A 21,830-nucleotide genomic window follows, 5' to 3' on the forward strand; every position below is an offset into this window, starting at 1 on the left:
AGCGAGGCTCATCCAATCAAGGGCGTTTCCAACCCCATGGGTCACAGTTCTCCATCTCGCCCTTTCTTTCTTTTTCTGTGTGTAGAACCTGCTTGAAGGCAAAACTCAATCAAGGTCACATTCGGAGGGATAAAACGCCCGCTTTTATTTTAGTTTACCTGAAAAACGGCATGCGTGTTAAATTGTGCCATTATGACTATTTTCCACTCAAAATTTGAATTCTTTCATCATTCATTCATCCCCATGTCACGTCCAAGCTGCATGAGTTCACGCAACACAAAAGAAGATATTTTGAAGAATGTTGACAAAACCACTGAGAGATTTCTCAAAAATCTTCTTTGTGATCCACTGAAGAAAGACTCGCATATAACCGCATGAGAGTGAATCAAGAGCTGCGTTTACATGGACCAGTGTAATCTGATTAAAGTCCAATCTGAATGAAAACGCTCCAACACGTCAATCAGATTAAAAATGCCCAATTTCTGTGGGATTGTAAAGGGGGGTTTATGCCGTTTGTAATCCGCTTGATAGGACATGTAAACACTTGATCAGATTAACAACCGAAGTAGGAAGTTGTGCGCATGTGCACAGACGACGCTGGCTCGTACAGACGCAAGGGCTTATGACGCACTGCTGCTAAAGAAACCAAACATACTGTAGGCTAAAGTATCTAATCATAAAATTTCATTTAGTTACCGTTAATGCTGATATATGAATCCGCATATCATCACTTCTAAAGTTGGGTATTAGCTGTTGCTAAACATTTATTTCATGATTGTTTGCCTGCAGACGCTCTGGTGGGTCTTGGTAGTTTTGTCATGGTAAAACCGCATCGGGTGTGCTCGTGCTTCTTTGGCACGAGACATTACTCTGCCTTTATAAACTGTACATTTTTTTCATGCCGTTTGTAAAATAAAATATACACAAGATGTGCTTTAAAACACTGTTTTAGTGGTATTTAGGTGAACACTTGTGCAGTGTGCGCATGTCAGCAGATTATATGGGATTTGAAGCTCGTCATGTAAACACGCACATCAATCAGATCACTTTACTGACCTTTCATGTAAACACTACATTCAGATTGCGCAATCTGATTCAATTCAATCCCATGTGTCCATGTAAACGCAGCTAATGTTGACTGAATTTATATTCTTGGGTGAACTTTGACACAAAGCCGTGAGCAACTTCATGGGAAAACACATCCAGTGGCCTTGTGTCTTCAGATGTGTCTGCTGAAGACAAAACAGAAAACTACAATATCAGCCACCTGCTGTTTGACAGGCAAAACTGAGATGCTGTGTTTTTACCCCATCACTGCATAATCTTACCACAAGCAAATGACGATTTATAGTTTAGAGATTCATAAAGCATTGAGAGCGAGAGACAATGACAGAGATGCAATTGTGTTCAGGTTTAATCCTTCACTCACCCTGCTAGAAGAAAACTAGGGTCAGTATTTCTAGAGAAGATGGTCACGGTTAGGGTTCTGACCCTGACTGACCTCTTGGCTAATACGGAGGCTGCCCAAACAGGTCAAACATATGTCAAGGATAATCTGAGGTCAAAAGAAGCTAACCCGACATAATCTGCTTTGAAACGCGGCAATGTTGAACAATTCTGATGAGGTTGAAGAAGAGCCGCTGTTTAAAGGGTTTATTGGGCCTTTAATGCTACATAAACTGGCTTGAAAGACTCGGCAAACATGAAGAGAGGATCTCTGGTCGGCAAAGACATCAAAGTACCTCAGTGGAAAAGAACATCCGTGCAACGCTTCTGAAACTCTCAGTGAGAAATCAACAGGTTAATCTGTTGCTCTTCTTAACAATAAGGAGTGTTTATGATTCCTTAAAGGGCTGGTGCAACGCCGTTTCGTGCATTCTGACTTCTTTACACTGTTAAACGCGCTGGCTTCTCATGCGTATGACGTATGACGTCATATTTCTGTGCTCAATACACTCCCCCAGCGTTCCTATAGGTTTCAGAAAGTTTTTTTTCGAACATGAAATTCCCTTACGTAACAACTTTTCTAAATCCCTTATTGGATAACTCTCCTGGAAACACGCCCAGCGAGAGAGAGAGAAAAAGCCCGCCCATCAATGTGCTCCTTCGTTCGCGAAGTTTAACTGTGTTTGTTTGCTCACTGCATTTCAGTGATGAATGTTACATAAAGGGTGGATGTAACGCGGTCCCAGCGCTAAAAGATGCCGGACATGAAACGCACGCGGTAAGTGAAACGAAGTCACATGTCTGTGTTTTGTCGGCAATCAGCACGTACGTGCATAATGTAAACAACACAAACTTATAGTGAATCAAGCGTTATGCAGGGAGAATGCCATGATGTGTTGTGTGCTCGTGCTGTAGTTCCGCCCCCCTTCACGCATTTAGGATGCCGTCTGTTTTTGGAAATAATGGTACAGCTGTATCTGTCTTTTATAAATGTGATCAAACTAAATATTCTTTGACGATACGACGTATGCAATACTACTGTATAGGTACTCAAGATTAATATGAGATTGGCAGAAACTGCGTGTGTTAGGGCCGCTTTAAAAACAACTCGGATCACTCAATGTTATGAAATGTTCAATTTTGTGCGTTACAGAATTTAAGTTAAACTGCTCAGATTTGCGAGAAGCGAATATCAAACTGCCCACCTTTGTGTCCGCAGCTGCATCTGTCGAACACCCCGCGCTCTGTTCCGTCCGAGCCGTTCCACTTCTGGTCCGGGATTTTGAGTGACAGCTTGTCTTAATATGTCCCTTAGCCTTTATCTATAGAGTCAGGGGTCAAAGGATTAGTGTCCCAGGTCAAGTATAGCACCTGTGTGTCAATATAAAGCACACAAAGGGGTCAATCTGCAAAAAGAGAGATTTTTTTTGCAGGAATGCACTAATGGCGAGGGAGAGGCAGGAGATGACGTTTCTGTGTGCGTGTCTGACGTCGAGCTTTCAGAAAACGATTTCACCCACAAACGCTTTTCTCCTGTGAATGAGACCTTGTGCACGAGCTTTTATCTATAGAATGACAAAGTTCATGTGCAACATGCTCATCTAAAAAGTTTTGTTCATCTGCGTTTTCCTCAATATACTTTTAATTTATGACAAGACCCCTAAGAAATCTTCTAAACATAACAGCACGAGTTTGGACTGACGTAATGAGTACATACTGACAAAGGGTTATTTTTTGGGTGACTCGTTCCTTTGATTGTGTACACTAACACCCTCTGAAAACGCCCGTGAACCCGGCGAGCATGACGAGGGTTACCTTGTGCGCGTAGCTTAACCCAAAGAAACTTTCCCAGCACTTTGCTTAAACGCTCACAATTAAAGCGCTCGTACAAAATGCTGAATGTTCGGGGAGTCTTAACGCGTCCATTCAGAGCTGAGAGGGCGTCTCTGAGGGGATGGAGGTTATCAGATACCAACGGCAGGGAAAGTGAAACGCGTTGTGTGTTTGTGAGCGAGGCGCTTTTAGGGCTAAATGGATGTGGCTTTAAAAGGCCTAGATTACAGTCAAGCTGGCCTACATGTTCCTTTTATCGCTCGCCGTCTCTCATGCGCTGGCATCTGCTCTTTCTCCACCTGTGAGGCCTGGGGCCTTGTGCCTCGACCCTTCTTTTCAGCAACCTGTGGGGAGAGAAATCAGTTAGAAGAGGACACGGAGCACCCGCAGAAATGTCTTTCAAGACAAACCTGACTTGAGTCGGATAGAAAATCAAACACAAAATTTCACTCTCATAGTTTTTTCTGTTGATTTGTGGAGTCATGAAAACTGTTTAGCACAGAGTGAGATTAATATAACTGAATTAAAAACGGAAGAAAGTGGAATTAAAATCTAAGTCCGTCTCTTGTGATAAAATGGACCCGATATATTAAAGACCAACATTTTGTCTCACCCAGTTCTCTGTAGAATAAAACTGTAGAGAAATGTGTACATCTCACACCACAAATAAGCTATTTCATGTGCAGATGAGCTATTCAGATTTTACATCCTCATCAACTCTAACCAATGAGATCTCATCTCTTACATTTACATTCATTCATTTAGCAGACACGTTTACCCAAATGTTATTGTTTATGGTCAGATATAAAACCTTTAATTGAAAACACCAAACCTAACTAAGATCGCCATTAAGTGTCATAAGATCTAAAGATGATATAAAAATAAAGATTTTGGAAAAACATCCAGAGCTTCTCTATGGACCAGCGGCTCAGCCAAACAAAACCGGTCCATTGCGTTCTCTCTGACTGCGGTTGTTTAAGGGAGCGTTTGTGGATCAGTAAGTAGCGGAGAGAAAAGCATGATTTTGAAAAGAGAGAAAGAGTCTAAAGGGTGTTCTCTGACTCGTAACCTTTGTTCTGTTTGGAAAGGGGCTAATGTTCTCCAAGCTCTCCCATAACAATCAAAGAGGGAGCTGCCCTTCAAGCCACCGGGGCCTCCTCCTCCTCGCCGGTTTCCATCTATTCCAGTCCCACTCTTCTGGCCGAATAATGCCGGCCTTTGTAAATATCAGGCCACATATAGAATGTTTAGCAACCTATGAGGTCGTAATTGACTAATAGTGGGGATCCCGTGGGAGATGGGCGATTCCTAAAGGATGAATTAAATTACCGGTTAATTGATTCCTTTATTGATGTTTTTGTTAAGGAGGTGAAAGCTAAGACGCACTGAGATGTCAACAGTTGTAAACTTCACTGCGATCTGACACAATAAAGACCCACAGCTGAAACTCCCAAACGGAGGAGAACGCTTTTGCAGCAGTTTGTAGTGTAACAAAAGTGATGAGGGAGTAAACAAACATGACAATGATCTACTTTTCCTGAATGTTCAACACTGCGGCATGTCTTGCCGTGTCAGATCAGTGCAGCATTCTCATGAAGCGCTCTGCGTTTACTGTATTCTGACAGACGGACCCTTACCACCGCTGTTGTTTTTCTCACACCTCCCACGTCACGCTCTCATCCCGTCTACAAACATGCAAGTGATTATCATTGTCTTTTCTTGCTTTCTGTCTGCATTCGTCGACTGGATTTGGTTGAGAAAATTTTCAGTTGTTTTGACTGTCAATCGGAATCTTATTATGATCACTCAGACATCATCATTGCTCAAGTTTGTAAATTTAACCAAGACAGAAAACAAGAGGAATCTTTGAGAAAGTAGGCCTTATATTCTTTTTTTGCCATAATATACCATATGATTGGTATAGCTTTGGCTAACTGGACAGGAGAGTTCAGTTTGTTCATCTTGTTTTCTGTTTGACAGTGACCAAATACATCCTCACATACCATCACATGTGCAGCCTATGAGAAAAACACAAACAAACCCGATCGAACAAAACATGACGAGATGGTTTCGACATTTTAATTAGGGATTTTTATTCTCTCGACTGATAAAAGTACAAACAAAAAGAAATATTAAGAACACTTTAAACTTGCCATTAGACATCTGCCCGGTTAACCGAAAATATATAATACGTGATTTATGCACAACTTGTGAGTGAAGTACGGTAAAATGCTGCTGCATCCTAAAGCCAGAGGGCGCTCTCGTGCGGAAACTCCAAATACACACTGCAGAAGAAGACCATAACACACGTAGTTCTAGGAAATGCCTAAGGACATGTTTTTATCACCGTTCCTCAAGCCTTCTCAGGTATTTTCATGATAATAAAGTATATTTATAATGATCATGTTTGACGGGTGTTGCTTTTTTAAATGCATGTTTTAAGCGTCTCAAACTCGCACTGCTTTTAGATCGCTGCTTTAGAATCTTAAAGTTTTACTTAATTAATATTGCATATAGGAATTTATTATCTGTTATATTTGACCTGTGCTTCTCTCTCCTTTAACCTAATTGTGTGCTCTCACTGAGCGTGTGTGTGTGTGCGTACTTGTCTGTGTACGTACGTGTGTGTGTGTGTGTGTGTGTGTGTGTGTGTGTGTGTGTGTGTGTGTGTGTGTGTGTGTGTGTGTGCGCGCGTGCGCATCCGTGTGTGTGTGTGTCTCTGTGTCTGTGTGTGTTGGTGCGTGTTGTGTGTGTGGAGTGTTTTGTGTGTGGGTGTGTCTGTCTTCTGTGTTTTCAACCTTTTCTTGTTTTTGCAGGTACAACTTTGATTGTTTTGCTTGTAGTCAATATGTCTCATGTACAGCTGCTTTGTAACAATGAAAATTGTAAAAGCGCTATATAAATAAAGTTGAGTTGAGTTGAGTTGAGTTATTTATCTTTTTTCACATTCTTTATTGAAGATGTCTGCATGGTTACTATGGTTACTTAAAGTCCCCGTGAACCGGAAGTTGCGATCGTTTTTACTTCCGTATTCTGACACATTTCCGAGTGAAAAGTAATTTCAAAGGAGAAAATTAGTGGGCGTTTTTCACTGCGAATTGATTGGATGTGGAAAAACAGCCGTTGCGTTGATTTTGAAGATACATGAACTTTAAAAAGAAAATGCCCTCGAGCTATAGAGCTATTAATAGCCATAAGCTATTAACTATAAACGCTGCAATATTTCATGAAAAAATCAGAAATTTCATTTTTAATTTCACTGGGACTTTAAAAGCTTTGTCTGTGAACACTGACCAGACTTCATACAACAGGCAGATGTGAAATGTGATCAAATGGCTCATTCACAGACAAATCTCATGTAATATTTACTCACTTTACCTTCATTTGACCTCAGGGTGAACATAACATCAACACAAAAACAAACCGACAGTTCTCCAGAACAGTTTTTAACGCGATTTTAATTCGCCCGCTGCCTAAAAACGCGGAGGTTGCGTGGCGCTGATCCAAGAAATGACGTCACGCGTCGCGCATGTCATGAACGCTCTCTGCGCAGGTGCGTTCACATGCCAGAAAAAACGACAACCGATATAACGTTAGTTCCACTACATCAGTGTTTGCCAAACAATAATAAAACCATGCTAAACATTTAACATTCAGAAACACCACCCTCATATTAAACGGGTTTTACAAAATAATCGAATTTTAAATGAAACACTTTGTTTTAAAACCTGGTTCACAAGATGCGTGATCGTGAGAAACAGTCTTAACAGCGCGAGACTCTTCGTGCCAGACGATTTTCACAAACTGATGCGTTTTGAGTGAAGGTGACTGCGCGCGAGCGTTTTTAATTCATTTCTACGGAAGCCGAAGATAGCCGCGATGTGTCGATGTGGGTGGATTGTGGGATGGAAGACGGCGTTGTGAGCGGCATGTGTGGATTTCTTCTCTCGCTCCATACAGAAATCACAGGTGAGGTGCAGGTGTGACAGGCATCGATGAATGTATGACGCTCACTAAAGATATATCATTGACTGACTAATACCATTTACTTTTACATCCAGCGTTGTGCTACATGGAAAAACTACTGTAGTATATTTTAGTATTATTAACCATAGTAAACTGTATTAAAAATCATGTATAGCCAACTCTAGTGTTTTTGAAGCTTACTGTATTAAATACTAAAGTACAAGCTTCCACAATATTTACTACTGCTTAGCCATTTACTATTAGTATGACAGAATCCAATAGGATACATTAGTATACTACAGTATACTGCAATTGGTTATGATTTACTATAATAAATACTAAAGAACTGTACACTACAGTAGTCATGTGGGGTGTGTACACTAGAGGGTGCACACATTATTTATTTGTTTGAAGGACATTCAGATTTTGATCAGTCACTCACGTTTACCCTTGACATCAGAGAATGCGAGTTGACTTTACCCTATACTGTGTGGGTTTGATTCATACAGACAATATCCAGAAGTAAAATCGATTGATTTCTCTCATCTTAAGATAGAGCAACAATAGCCGGTCAACAAGAGAGTTGTTGCGTCAGTCACAGCATTGGAGAAAAGAAAAGACAACCCATTCAAAGCCATGTTTGCTCAGTTTGGTGTACCCAATCAATAGGGGAGATGATCAAAGACTTTCTTTTTGATGTTTTAAAGGGTTTTGTGTGAAGGCAGATTCACCTGTGTTGATATGGGATGCTCCGCAGCGCGTGAACCACAATGTACGAATATGCTCCTGTCACCACCCGGCCCACACCGACACTGTGCGTTTTGAGATCCACGCAGAACACTTTCAGAAGTGCCTGTGTTATGTCAGCTGTGCGCATGCAACCCCCCACCAGCGTTTGTGCCGGAAAGCAGCGATAACAATCAGAAAATGTCAACGTTTAGTTTTGCTTTAAACTCATTTGCGGCCCGTAGAAAGCTATTACTTTAAAAGAGATCTCTGTACTGCCGATTTGTAAGCAAATTGTTATTTTAGATGTTGCGAGCTTTGAACGAGCAGCTTTTGATCAATATGATTTTTCTCGAATTGGGAGTGAAGCACTCGTGAGTCAGTCCTGAAGATTCCGATGTGTGTGTCGAGTGTGTGCGGTCCTGTTGGTGTATTGTATGAGATTGGCTGCGACTTTGCTGTGCCCGGGCGGGGGGGGACGGGGGGTGGGGGGCGAAGCGCTGGCAGGCATGGCTAATCCTTAATGCACCTGATGTGTGTATGTGTGTGAGCCCATCTCGGCTGATGCAGATTGACTGGACGCGACCGGTGCCCTGCAGCGAGGCTCTCGGCCCGCCTGACCCCCGACCCACGCTCCAAATTTGGGTGAACAGCAGCCGTAACGGGCACCATGGGGAGCGCGGTGTAAGCTTCCTCATGGGCCTGTCACATTGCCCTGGCACAGAATTCTGTCATCACCCCCCGCTTTCCAAAAACAGACGCAGATGACCTCTGCATGCACTCCTCCATCACTCACATCTGCACAGGACAACAGATTTACTGTGTTCATATCTGAAATTCTGTGATTTTGGGGATGGGGACTTAGTTGAAAATCCTTGAAAGTGTCAATGAATTGGGCATTGAAAAGCAGTTCCGTTTCCTTTTGAGTTGCAAATTCTGCTTCATGCATGCGGGAATGTCAGGACGGGATCCTATGGGAGTTATGTACAAAGTGAAAAAAACATACTGCCTTAAATTTTTAAGTATCGTTACAAAATTACGTTAATGCAACAAAATAAGTGAATCAACGTTAACTTCTAAGTTACAGCAACACGCTCTGCAAAGTTTGAAATGGTCATTTGAATTATATCATTTTGAAAATCTTAACATTAGGTTTAAAATCTTATTTTTACAGTGTACGTTACACAACCGCAAGTTCATCCGCCTGACAAGTAGTGCCAAATCAACTTTTATTTAAGCATTCACATTATATTTAGCCAATGTTTTTCTCCAAAGAGACTTTAATCTACATTTTTTATGAGCATTTGTGTTCCCTAAGAATCGAACCCGTGACCTTTACGTTGCTAACACATTGCTCTACTATTTCGAACATTTCTGTTCCATTTTAGGAAGACGTTTGTAGTTTTAATGGTACAGTTTGTCTTTTTTTACTTTATTATGGCAGCGCAACATTACATTGTATAGTAGATTTGTATACTTTTTTCTTAACGTAATAAATGTGTAAATCGTCAGTATTCTGCGGAGATGATGTGCTATTGTATTGTTGTATTGTTGTGGAATGAATCAGGATTTTTTTGTCTCCTCCTCCTTCTTTAGAACTTCCATTCTCCTTCAATAGATATTATTGATTTAAGCCCAAGGCCTTTTCCTCTGACCTGATATGCAGCTTTATACAAAAGCCAAAACATATCAAGTCACTGTGATAAAACTCTGTGTTTTGTCATGAGGTCACACAGGAAGGAATGGCCAAAACATGGCCAAACACGCCGAACCTCGGTCTGACCGTGAAATGCGTCGAACATGTTGAGAATTTCAGGGAGGCTTTTTTTGTGATGGACATAGTTTGGAAGACTGAGCCTCGGGTCTCTAATAACCCAAATTGAGTTGACTTTGTTGTAAGAGGCGAGCCGTACCCTGAGGCGGAGGAGTAAAAGATTTAAAGACTACAATGAAGTCAAGCATAACCCTTGAAGAGAAAAGAAACGCCTCTTCTAACATGATCTACACACGGCAACGGCATACAGGACACCCCCGCACGGCTGTGGTGAACAATACACACGCCATAGTGTGTAAAAGCGATTGTTGACATAGACAGACAATATGTGTGTAATCTCAGTTAAAACGAACATAAAAGACATTTGCAATACATTTTTGGAATCAGTGTACTTGAGAATAATCTCTGGAAAACAACACGTACATCAGGACTCAACTTCATTGAATAGATCGGATTATGAAAAGTAAATGTTATGTACCACAGTGACAAACATGATAGAAATATGGTTTCGGGGGCGCGTCGTGATGAAAAAATTTGTCTGGGTTGAGTAAAATGTGGAGACACCCAAGCATTGGTTTGAATTAACCTAGAAATATTTGACCTAACGAGTTAATAAAACTCAGCACAAGTTGATACAAACTCAACCGTTGGGTTTGGCCATGTTTTACTCAACCATGAGATGAAACAGCTCTGCTTTTTCAAGTGCAAGTGCAAACATCGTTTCAGTATATACAAACACGATTTCATATTTTTGGGGGGCTGGTCTAGTCTGATAGTTTTTGAGAGGTTTTTGGTCCGCTAAGTCAGACATGGTGATCAGCTAACACTAACAAACCATTGCAGGCCAGATTCAAATCTTTCATTTTTTCAGAGGGGTTAAGAAACACTCATGAAAGAAACGCTTACACTCTAAAAAATGCTGGGCTATGCATTGGGTCAAAATGAGATGAACCCAACCGTTGGGTTTAAATGTAACATTTATATGCTGGGTTTTGGCCCACTGTTGGGTCAAATATAAACATTTCTGGGTTAATTTAACCCAATGGTTTTGACCCAGCGCTGGCTTGAAAGCTACCCATCATTTTTCAGAATGCATCATTCACGTGTAGGCGAGCGAGTCCGCTAGAAACCGTATGTCATCCCAGCATTACTGTGTCAATATTGATTGATATCTTGATTTATTGCCAGGGAGGGAGGGGAACCAGGTGCTGAGTGGAGAGCCGGGTCGGACGCTGGGTGCCGTGAACTTGGTGCTGTATTATTGACGGCGAAAGAACCCGGTGGACGCATTAAAGCCATTGTTTGACTTGGCACGGCGGAGAGCTCCCTGGGGTTCAGCCCATAAAAGGCTTTTCTGTTACTAGCTGGAGTGCTTATTGTAGAAAAATTGTCCCTCTGAAAAATTAGCATGCCGCAATGAAGAATGCGTAATGTTGGGCAAATGACAGCTGCTTCGCTGAAACAATAGCTGCAAAATGGCTTTTACTTCGGTGCACTTCTCATGGAAATGAACCTCGACCCAACCCCCCACCCCCCCCCCCTCCCTCTATAGAGGCGAAGAACATGCGTGTTCACACGACATAACTGGTCCCGTTTGAAACCAGTTATTCCCACACCCGCTGTTTCCAACAAGAGCCACTATAATGAGAATTATGAAGGAAAGTTTGTGATCTGTGTTGTCATTGTGACGATTGAGATATCGAGGTCGATGGATGTTGAGGCCGTTCATCAAGACACTTGACAGTGAGTGACCATAGCTGTCAAACTTCTAATAAAGTGAAAACAAGTCAAAATTAATATGCTGAAAATAAAGGCTTCTGCTTTTTGCATTAGGCACGTTTGACTTCAATATAGCAGTTACTGTTGTGATTTTTATTTGTTTGTTTGTATTTTTGTGGATTATAAAGTGTTTCCTTTACCTTCTCTGACAGATCTGGTCACTATGAAGTGTGTTATATGATACAAAAGCTGTGTGAATGATTTTGTATTCTTATTCTTTGTATTCTTTTGAAGGAAACACTGACAGTTTGACCGTTTTCATTTGCAGGTGAACTGTTCATCTATTTGTTGAATTTAATAGAAAATATAATTAATATTTGTGTGCTGGACTAAACATAAATCCATTTACATTTGACAGCGCTTTTAAGTATACGTTGTTTTTTTCAGCATTTATATTTCACATTCATTTAAATTGAAAGTTAATAGATTACAGTTGGTTGACAATTTCACGAATTCCCGTGAGACTGGGTTGTGTGTGCACATTTTCAGAAATGTTCATGTGTTTTTTGTGTGTGTGTATTTTTAGTATAGTAGTTCTGTCACGACAACTCTCGGAGGGTTTAGCACGGTAGTGTACATGACATATAAATGTATTTGGTCTTGGATGTACAGTGTTTGGTATTTGGTCTTGCAAATATAACATAAAAGAATAAACCCCACATAGCTTGCGTGATCACCTTGTAGCAGATCTATGCAGGTGGAGCTGGGGAAGGAGGAGGGGTTCTGAAGCGCGCTGCACTGCTACAACAATCACTAGCCAAGTTTTAAATGTAGAGCAGCAAGCTCATTGGCTGCTAATACGGAAGGAACCAATCAGCTGTGCCGTGTAGTAAAGTTATAGATTGGTTTAGACTTTAGGACTGCGCCATCTAGAGTTTCATGCCAGAACTTTCTCTGTCATTTTAAATAGTAATATCGTTTTTTGTTACTACAAAATGGTATTTGTAGTAAAGCACAGTAACCACACATTTAGTTAACCACACATACATAGTAACAAATGTAAGTCGCTTTGGATAAAAGCGTCTGCCAAATGCATAAATGTAAATGTAGTCAAACTATGGTAATACAAATGGTAATCAATTCTTCGGAATCGAAACTGATAATGGATAAGAATCGTAATCGAACAGATGAATTGGAAATGATCAAATTCAAACAATACCCAACCCTAGACAACTATAATTTTACTATTACAAAAGCATGGTTAAGTCCTTTAACTGTGGGGAAACATGCTGGTTAAGTATGGATGATGGTATGGATGGCTGAGTTTTATACATTTTCTAAACGTTGCATTCTGTTTCTACTGTGTATAAAATTTTATAGCCGTTTCTTCACTTTTGCCCAGATTTCGCTTCCAACCGACCAACATGCATCAGTTTCATTTGCGTTTCGATGACTTCAATATCACTTATGAACGTATAAAAGAACAATATCACAGAACATTACAGGTGTCCTGGTCTTGTCTTACACGCAGAGGAAATGTGCAGTATGTGAAATATTCTGTATATTTCTCAACCACGAGCGTTCTGCTTTAAATAAACACCATCAAGAGCCATATTTGGTAGAAGAGCTCGGCGTTTCACTGTGTTTTCATGTTTTGATGGGGTGGATTAAGGAATGAATTTACATTTGTTTAATTAAGTCAGTCTAAGTGGATCCTGTGAAGTATTATAAACCAACGCCAGATGTCTTAGACAACAAATATGTGAGCAATTCAGAGCTGTTTGCAGATCGTTCGCCGCCATTAGGCCTTCAAACGGACGTTAAACCTTTCATTTGTTTCTCATATTTCCTTTCACAGATGCCGTCGTGTTGATTTAAGGCTAAACATTCGAAGGCCCTTCATTCATCACCTTCGTGCCTTTTTTCTCTCTGCGAACAAGAGCTTTTTCACGTTTTCCCTGTTTTATTTCAAGCTCGCATTCATCTTTGTTGCGGGAAAATATGCGTGTGTTTATTTGATGGGCACGATTACCATCACAATGTCTTTCTGCAGTGCTCCGGGGATGTTCGGGCACTTTTTTGAAGCTCTTTGAAAGTTTGAGCTGGTGCGATGTGCCTTCTCCTCATTGTTTAAGACTCCCGGCTTCGCTCGCTTGGTATTCCTCTCACAGACGGGACTAAACTTTGGCCTGAGAGATGTGCTTCAGGAATCCAGCCCGCTGCCAGTCCAATTCACTCGCTAGTCAACGTTTCAACTCAATTTCTTTCTTTCTGCTTGTCTTTGCTAATTCTCTCTCTTTCTCCTGGCCCGCGTCTCATTTCTCTTCTGCTTCTCGCTGTCTTGCGTTAATCTCACTGTAAGCACCTCGAAGGGGTTTTAACTACAAACGGCAAACTTTTGAAGCGGTTTAGCTGTTCATTTGCACGACAACGGCCTGAAAATGGAAACGTTTGGAAATGGGTTTTGAATTTGTACCAAATGCGAATTTGTGAATGCACCAATACTTGACAACCAAAACGATTCTTTCACCAGTTTTTATTTGCTTTTGTGGATCTGTCTGATCGCTTTCATAATGTTGTCTGTGAAACTTTTCACAAACTCTTTTCAATACACCCTTGTCGTGCAAAAAATGATTGGCTCACATTAGCACGAGCAAGAGTGAAAATGTTTTGTTTTGTTCTCCGTCATCAGTGTTTATTGTGAAAGAGCTGAAGGATGTTTCTCACCTGCTTTCTCTTACAGAGTCTCTTTCACACGAGACCGGCAGCTGGTTTCTGTACTCGTGGTCCGGTTTGAGGAACTCTTCTCATTCCCCGTCTGGCTCCAGCTGAGATTGCCGATTCTCCTGAGACGTCACTCCTTCAGGTGGTGCTTTTCACCGGTATATTTACTCGCATCCGTTGGTAAATTGAAACGTCATCCATATGCATGTAGTCTGACACTTTTTTTGTGAAATGATTGATGGTTTGCTGTTAGATTTAAGAGTTTAGAAAAGAATGATGGAAGACCTTTTGTGGGGATTGAAGGTTCAAACTGCATATATATCTTGCTTTCGTTAAATTTGACCAACAGTGTACATTCGATGGAAAACGTTACTCCTCTGATGTTGCTTTTGAGGAGTTCTCACTTGAGTCTTAACTTAGTCTCAGATGTTTCTCCTAAAAAAATACCTTGGGAGGCATTAGAACAGTTCTGTTTGTTTGTTTCTAAACAACGAGAGTGTAATTGATGAACGCCATGAAGAGCATGGAGGTGAAATCATCTGGATTTGAGTAAATGTGATGAGAAATGTTCGAGGTGATATCGAGATCTTCAATAATATCGAGTTTTGATCGCAGACGAGAGAAATCTGAGCTCAGTTTGACACACGGTCGACATCTCTTCTCAAACGCTCATGACAGACACGTTTGACAGATTTCGGACTCTTTTTCTCAAGAGAAACATCTGAGACGCAGATGAGACTTAAGTTTCCATTTGCGCTCCATTTAATCTCATTGATCTGAGCAATAACACCTCCATATGACTTGAAGTACTGAAGGGTCTTTTTTCTCTCGAAACGCTCTGATAATTCAGTTATCAGATTAGAACGAGGCTTTTAATGATGCTGTTGATGTTGTGAATAATGAGATGATTTCCTCGGCTCTTGGCAGTCGTCCATCCGGATCATTGTGTGTGTTTGTTTGTTTTTCAGACAGCGCGGCTGAAGACGGATGGACTGCTTGGTCAGTTGGCGTCCTGCATGCTGCGCTGGACATTAGGGTCTGATGGACACTGTTAAGTCTTTCTGATGAACACAGACACTGAAGCTCTGTGTGTTCTCTGTCTGTGCTCAGCGGGAGACCCCCGAGGGCCCCTACGTGCGTCTCTTGATTGTGTCCATCAACAAGCGTCAAAGCCCAATCTACGCTTTTGTGTCTTCCTTAAAACACTGACACACCATTTCAAATCTTTCATGACTCATTTCCAAAGGACGGCACCAGCGTCATATCTAAAGGTGTTGATGCTGATCGTTTCACCTGTGAATGTGGTTTGAAACGGAATAAAACCCCCTCGCCAGGCTCCCACAGCTCACTTGCCAATATTTGTTTATGTTGCAGTATCTGTGATGTGAATGTCGGCTAATTTACCACAAACACAAGCCGAGCCTGTCCAGTAATGAACCCGCAATTGGATGACAAACAGCTTCATTAATAGTCGGCGTGTTGAATGTGTGCCACGGTGCAAAAGCGCTTTTATTTCGCAATTACCAGGTTATTGAAAGATCAAGAACTCGGATTAAATGACTACTGAACTACTATAGTGAACGACTAGTTATGCAAATACTGTATAAGAGATGTAGAAAAGAGTCGGTCGGTTACTTAGAAGGACTCATTTGAGCAATTTTGTTGGACAAATAACCACAGAAAGCAGCTTGGAGCGGTAAAAAACCCATAGATGTGTATACAGAGAGGCAACAGTTAACCGTTCCAGATGAATCTGCCATCTTGGAGCGGTCAACATTTTAGACACTGTCGTCATCACTTGCAGTAAAAATTCATGGATTTTCCAGAACAGCACAACATTACACAGGTTCTTGTTGTGAAAACTGACATTTAGATTACAAAAGAAATGCAACAACCTTTCACAGGTGAGAATGTGTCGATTTGTGTTTTTACAGTCAACTCCAAAACGATTGGCACCCTTGCTAAATGGGAACAAACAACGTTGTAAAAAGAAATCTGTGTGGTTTATCCTTTTGATTCTTTTATTCAAAATACAAAAATACAATGTTTTGTTAAATAAAACAATTGAAGGTTGGGGAAAAGCATACAATGAATGACTTTTCCAATATGGCAAATGATTTACATACAGTGGCCAATGAAGCATCTATGTACATCTGTTAAAAAAACAAGGCTGTCATTTAAATCAATTGTTTTTCTTCGTCTTTCTCAGAATGCATTGTATGTGTAAATTAAAACATGATGTTCTTCTCAGTGATGGGTTTCTGTTATTATGTCTGATAATGAAAGCCAGTGCTGATCTCTTAGGAGAACGTGCCTTCTGGAAAAGCAAACGTTTATCCAGTTATTTACAATCCCTTCAAGAGGCTGAGAGTGTTTCATACTCCTACCCCATTTAAGCCTCATAATGATAGCGTTTCTGAACAATGGTAACAACAAAACTCAAAAATATAACAAACTCCTCAAAACCTTAAAGATAAATGAACATTAAACACTAACAAGTGTTTCTTTTTACTGAAAGATGCATAAAATAACACTGATTTAAGAAAATAACTCTCAAAATGCAGTTATACGCAAAGCATGCTGGGAAATATAAGTCCTCTGCCCAATTGTAACGATTTTATGTTAACACAACACAACTCCCTGTTGTCCCAACACGAATGGATTCAGTTATATGACTAAACATAAAAAATCTTGTTGTGACCAAATTTTCCAAACGTTGTGTTGATTTAACTTAAGAAAGTTAAGAGCAAAAATCTTTTTTTTGAGTCCCCATGTCGAGATTTTCTTAATATCTCAATTGTTTCTCTTGGAAAACAGTAAGATTAAATGGAGAACATTGAGAATTGTCTATAAAAAGAGTCCAGTAAAGTTTCAGAAGAGATCTCAACAATATCTAAAAACTATCCCAAGCCAATCTGAAACTCAAACGTACTCGTCGTATTCTCATCAAGATCTTCCCGTATCAAGCGATCTGATCGTGTATGGCTATGTACTGTGTAAACAATTGTAATTAGGAGAAGCGTCTGAGACGAAGTTAATACTGCAATCATGCATGGTGATGTTCTGACTAATGTCAGACCGATCAGTTCTGACTTCTATCTCTTTTCTACTCTTTCAAAAAAAAAACCCCTTAGCTCTGTACACTGTGGTATGTGAGACCAATTTTCTTTTACTGCACTTATGTAGTCCTTATGTTGTTCCAATTGCTTCCATTGTTTCCCTCATCTGTAAGTCGCTTTGGATAAAAGCCTCTGCTAAATGACTCAATGTACATGTAATGTTTTGATTCTGATTCATTCAGAGTTAAAGAAGAACTAGAGACGACCAGCGCTGGATCAGATCTCATCAGTTTCTCAGACAGAGACCATCAGGATTTCAGTGATAATCTTCAGACGTTTCGAGAAATTCAGTCTGTCTTCAAAATAACATTGTGCCATTTTTAGTCACTTTAAATCTGTGTTGTGTGGCAGTTTGTTTCCGGGCGTCCCTGATATAAAACTTGGATTTGTACTCTATGCCGAATATGATCATTTCAGCAAATGTGAGATCAGAGGCATATACCAGGAATGCTCCTGGGGATTTTGGAGTAATTTTGGAATAATCCTTTGTTTTTTTTGACCCAATTTTTCCGGCCTTAATTTTCCCCAGCCTCGTCTGACACTTGATCTACTGTACTGCATTTGTGTTTTACCAGCTTTCCACCGCACCGAATCACCGTCAACATACTGATCTATGCCATGTATTGCCCCGCAGTAATCGCTGATGTTCAGCTAAAATAACCTGCCACAATTAAAAGCCATCCAAAAAGAAATCGTATGAACGTATCTCTTTATCACTGTTTAATTGGCAATGAAGTAAAGGGGGCGTCGAACTGGCTGTTGTTGTATAAATCGCTAATAAGTGTTTTATTTTGACTGGTCATAATCCTCTTGATGGAGGTCACAATAGACGGGCATCTGCTGGAGGATCACTCTGAATCCTCCTCATTATCTGTGCTGGAGGAGGCGTGGCCACCGCAGACGTAGCGTGAAATTTGTTTGCACAAAACTCCCCGTCCTAAACCTTTGGGCAGTTCCTATGAATATTCATGAGACGTGCACAGACGTCACCAGCGCCGGGCTGATTCTGAATATTCAAATGAGGGGAGGCGCTCGTCACTCTTATCGAGCCGCATGAATATACATGAGGGGACGGGAACCCGGAGTATGAAACGGGCCGGGACCCTCAGGAAGAGCACCAAACCATCTGGACAACACTGACGGACGGTTTTAAAAGCGAGAGACGTTTACGAGATGCTACAAGTAGCTGGTGAACCTGCGTGATTCTGCTGTACTTCAGTGTATTATAATGCGAGAAAACATGGATGAAAGGGCTTAAAATGGCCCCTGAACTATGTGTTTGGATGTAAAAAAAACATTCTGTTCGTATGAGAAAAGCTGAGAAAACAGAAAGCTTAATCAAAACTTGATGTCTCACAGCACTAGGGCTCAATCCTTGCTCATGCACATCTCATCCGAAAGGCTTTCAAACTACAGTTGACTTTAGCCCCTGCGCACATTAGTTTAGTCAATTTATGGAAAGATTCTCTCTTTGGCTGAAAGGCTTTTCTTCTCATCCTGAGAAATCTCCTGAGAAAAAGTCTTTATTTATTTGTGTAATGTAAGAAGCGAGCAAGACTTGTTCTGACATTGTGATTGAAGTGTTTGTTATCATTTCACATTTTAAATAAAATAATAACGACTCAATATTGTGCGTCTACCCCTAAGAAAGAAAAACCACGCATGTGATCTCGTTAATATCTCAATTATTTCTCATAGTTATCAATCAAGAGCAAATGGAAACTTAAGTGTCGTCTGCGTCTCAGATATTTGTGAGAAAAAGTGTGTTTCAGAAGAGGTTCAGAAGAGATGTCGACGATGTGTCAAACTGAGCTCAGATTTGTCAAGTCTGCAATCAAAAGTCAATCTTGCTCAAATTATTGTCTCATTTGCGTCTGCTTTTTTTAGGAGAAACACCTGAGACCGAGATAATCCGGAACTCCAATTGATCTCCCGAGTAAAGAGCGACATCTGAGCAATGAAACTGATGTTGATTTGAAAGTCATTCTGTATCATAAACTTTTCACCAAAGACGAAGTGCACACATTTGATTTATTTGTCTAAATTGTGGTAAATATATGAAGAGTTTGGTTCCAAAATGAGATAACTCCGTTTGTTTTCAAAAATCATGTTTTTTTATTATCAATCAAACTGCAGTTGGTTTGTTTTGATTTAAGCCATGATAACAAAAAAATACAGCTAACTAACGCAATAAAACATAACAAAAAAACTTGATTTTAGAAGATTTAGTTATCTCACTTTGGAAGCAAACTCTTCGTAAGCTTTGGACACTGTTTAAATCATTTACTATAATGACATTTGAACTCCGTATCCACACAATGTCAGCGCGTAATATTCCTCATATTTGTCTTGCACAGACTTGAGTTTATCCTCTGTATGTTTACATCACGTCCCGTCTGTGTTCCCCACAGGTTATTTTCAGGGGCCGCAGACACGGCGTCTGGTGACTCATCGTCTGCCTCTCGAGTCGTGTTCCTGTCCAGACGGCTGTGACAGAACGCCTGACGCTCCGCTCACGAGTGTTCAGCGTTCCTGAAGTCTGACGTGAAGAACTGTTCTGAGAACTCTCACATGTACTGTCGTCCTCTCTGACAGAAAAACACGTCCTGCTCCGCTTCCATACATTTCCATCATGTATTAACATGTGAAGAACACGTGTACGGCTCACATTCATTCACAGTACAATTCATTTGTTTCTGTGTTTTTTCTCTCAGCACTTTTAGGAAAACATCTGAGAGCTTTGAAAGAGTAACGTGTAGCGTGTGTGTGTGTGCTATAGGAACACGAAGACTTGACATATGGATTTGTTCTATACACCAGCGGTTATGACAATGAGGGGCCCTGCTTTCTCTTCTATAGGATATCCACCTGTTCGGTTTGATAGTGTCCCAACACCAAAGTGACAAGACGTGAATAGATTTTCAATCCCTCTTCTATGGGATTAAATGGAACGATATGGCAAGTCCATCTTTTGTGTTCCTTCATAAAACCGCTGTCATTGTGAAAGAAGTCCCTCTTTATTCTCTCGCTGGAGATAATGCGGCCAGCTCCAGGCCTGGCAGGGCTCGCTGAAACGCACCTGATATTGACACAATGACACAAAGAGCTGCTCTTTGTTGCGCAATATTTGATAATTGTGGGCAGAGACGACGGCTTCAGCTTGACAATGTCTCGTTTTCATGCGAGAGCTTAACATCTTGTGAAATGATTTTGTTTGCAGTATTTTTCTCAGAAGTTTGTGTAGGTCTCGCTATGAGAAAAGATGGAAGTGGGAAATCGTTTGTTTATGGGGTGGACTGTCAAAATGGCTTCAGCTTTCCACATGTTAAGTGATAAATGCTTTTCTCCAGGGGCCCGAGAGCGCACCGCCGTCAAAATGACCATCCATCCTCCGCTGCGGCTGGGAAAAGATGGATTTACTCTGTGATGGAGATGCTCTTTAGTTTATATTTCCAGATCCGCGTTTGACCAAAGAGTCATTTCAAATGTCATATCAGAGCCTCAAGTAGTGCACTGACTTATGTCTCACAAAATTCTGTCCTTATTTCCTTACCACCATGGTGTTTTGACACCGATATTCGCATCCAAACAGAATCATGCCAGGAGTCCAAAACACTGTATGCAATGTTTGATGAGAAGTGTGATGGCACATGAGAAGGCCTTAAAACAGTGTCTCTTTTAGGTGAATAATTCCAGAACTGGTCAAGAGTTCGGCGAAGCCTTTTTTAGCATTCGAGTCTTCTGGATGCTCACGGTAAAAATATGTCTGATCAACATATTGTGATTACTGAAGTGGAACATTCCAGAAATTCTCTTGCGCATACTCACGAGTGCACAGGATGAAAGATTCTTGAGCTTTTAACGGCGTGTGGTCACATCCCATAATGAACGGACTCTAAAGAGACGTAAGAACTGCAGCAGGAGTTCTGTTTCAATACTGCGTCCATTATCATAAATGTATGTATTTTGCTGTGTGTGTGATGTGTTTAAGATCCATCTGCATTGAGATCACCACCCATATTTGGTGTTGTGTTCAGAGTTTGTTTTCCCTTTGAGCCGAGAGTTGATTATTACTCACAGAACTAAAGCCATAACCCCGTTCAATAAAGTTGAACTGTCGCTCCTGCATTTGGTGTTTTAAACATGTTGTTCAATATTACAGAAAAGTCTAAATATTAGAGTCACTTTGTGTAAGTGCTCGGCTACAGGAATGCCATCAATTCACTCTTATTGCATTTGGAAAGTGTTCTGCTGCTCAAACAGCGTTGGATTTGTGCCTGCGTGAAGTTTTATTTGACAAAATGTCAAAGTTAAGATTCAGTTACATCCACATGCGTTGCCCCTTCGGTCGTGTCTGTGAGATTGACTCGATAATCTGTGTAATCTTTCATCTGTTTGCCTTGAACGTCTTCAGTGTTTTCTCTCGGTTGCTCTTTGTTCTCGTCATGTCCCCTCACTTAAAGAAACCCATGACTGTGTCTTTCCAAAACATGTCATTTGCAAACCCAGACGTGTTATTGTGC

Source organism: Triplophysa rosa, linkage group LG20 (assembly GCF_024868665.1).
Source record: "Triplophysa rosa linkage group LG20, Trosa_1v2, whole genome shotgun sequence".
NCBI lineage: Eukaryota > Metazoa > Chordata > Actinopteri > Cypriniformes > Nemacheilidae > Triplophysa > Triplophysa rosa.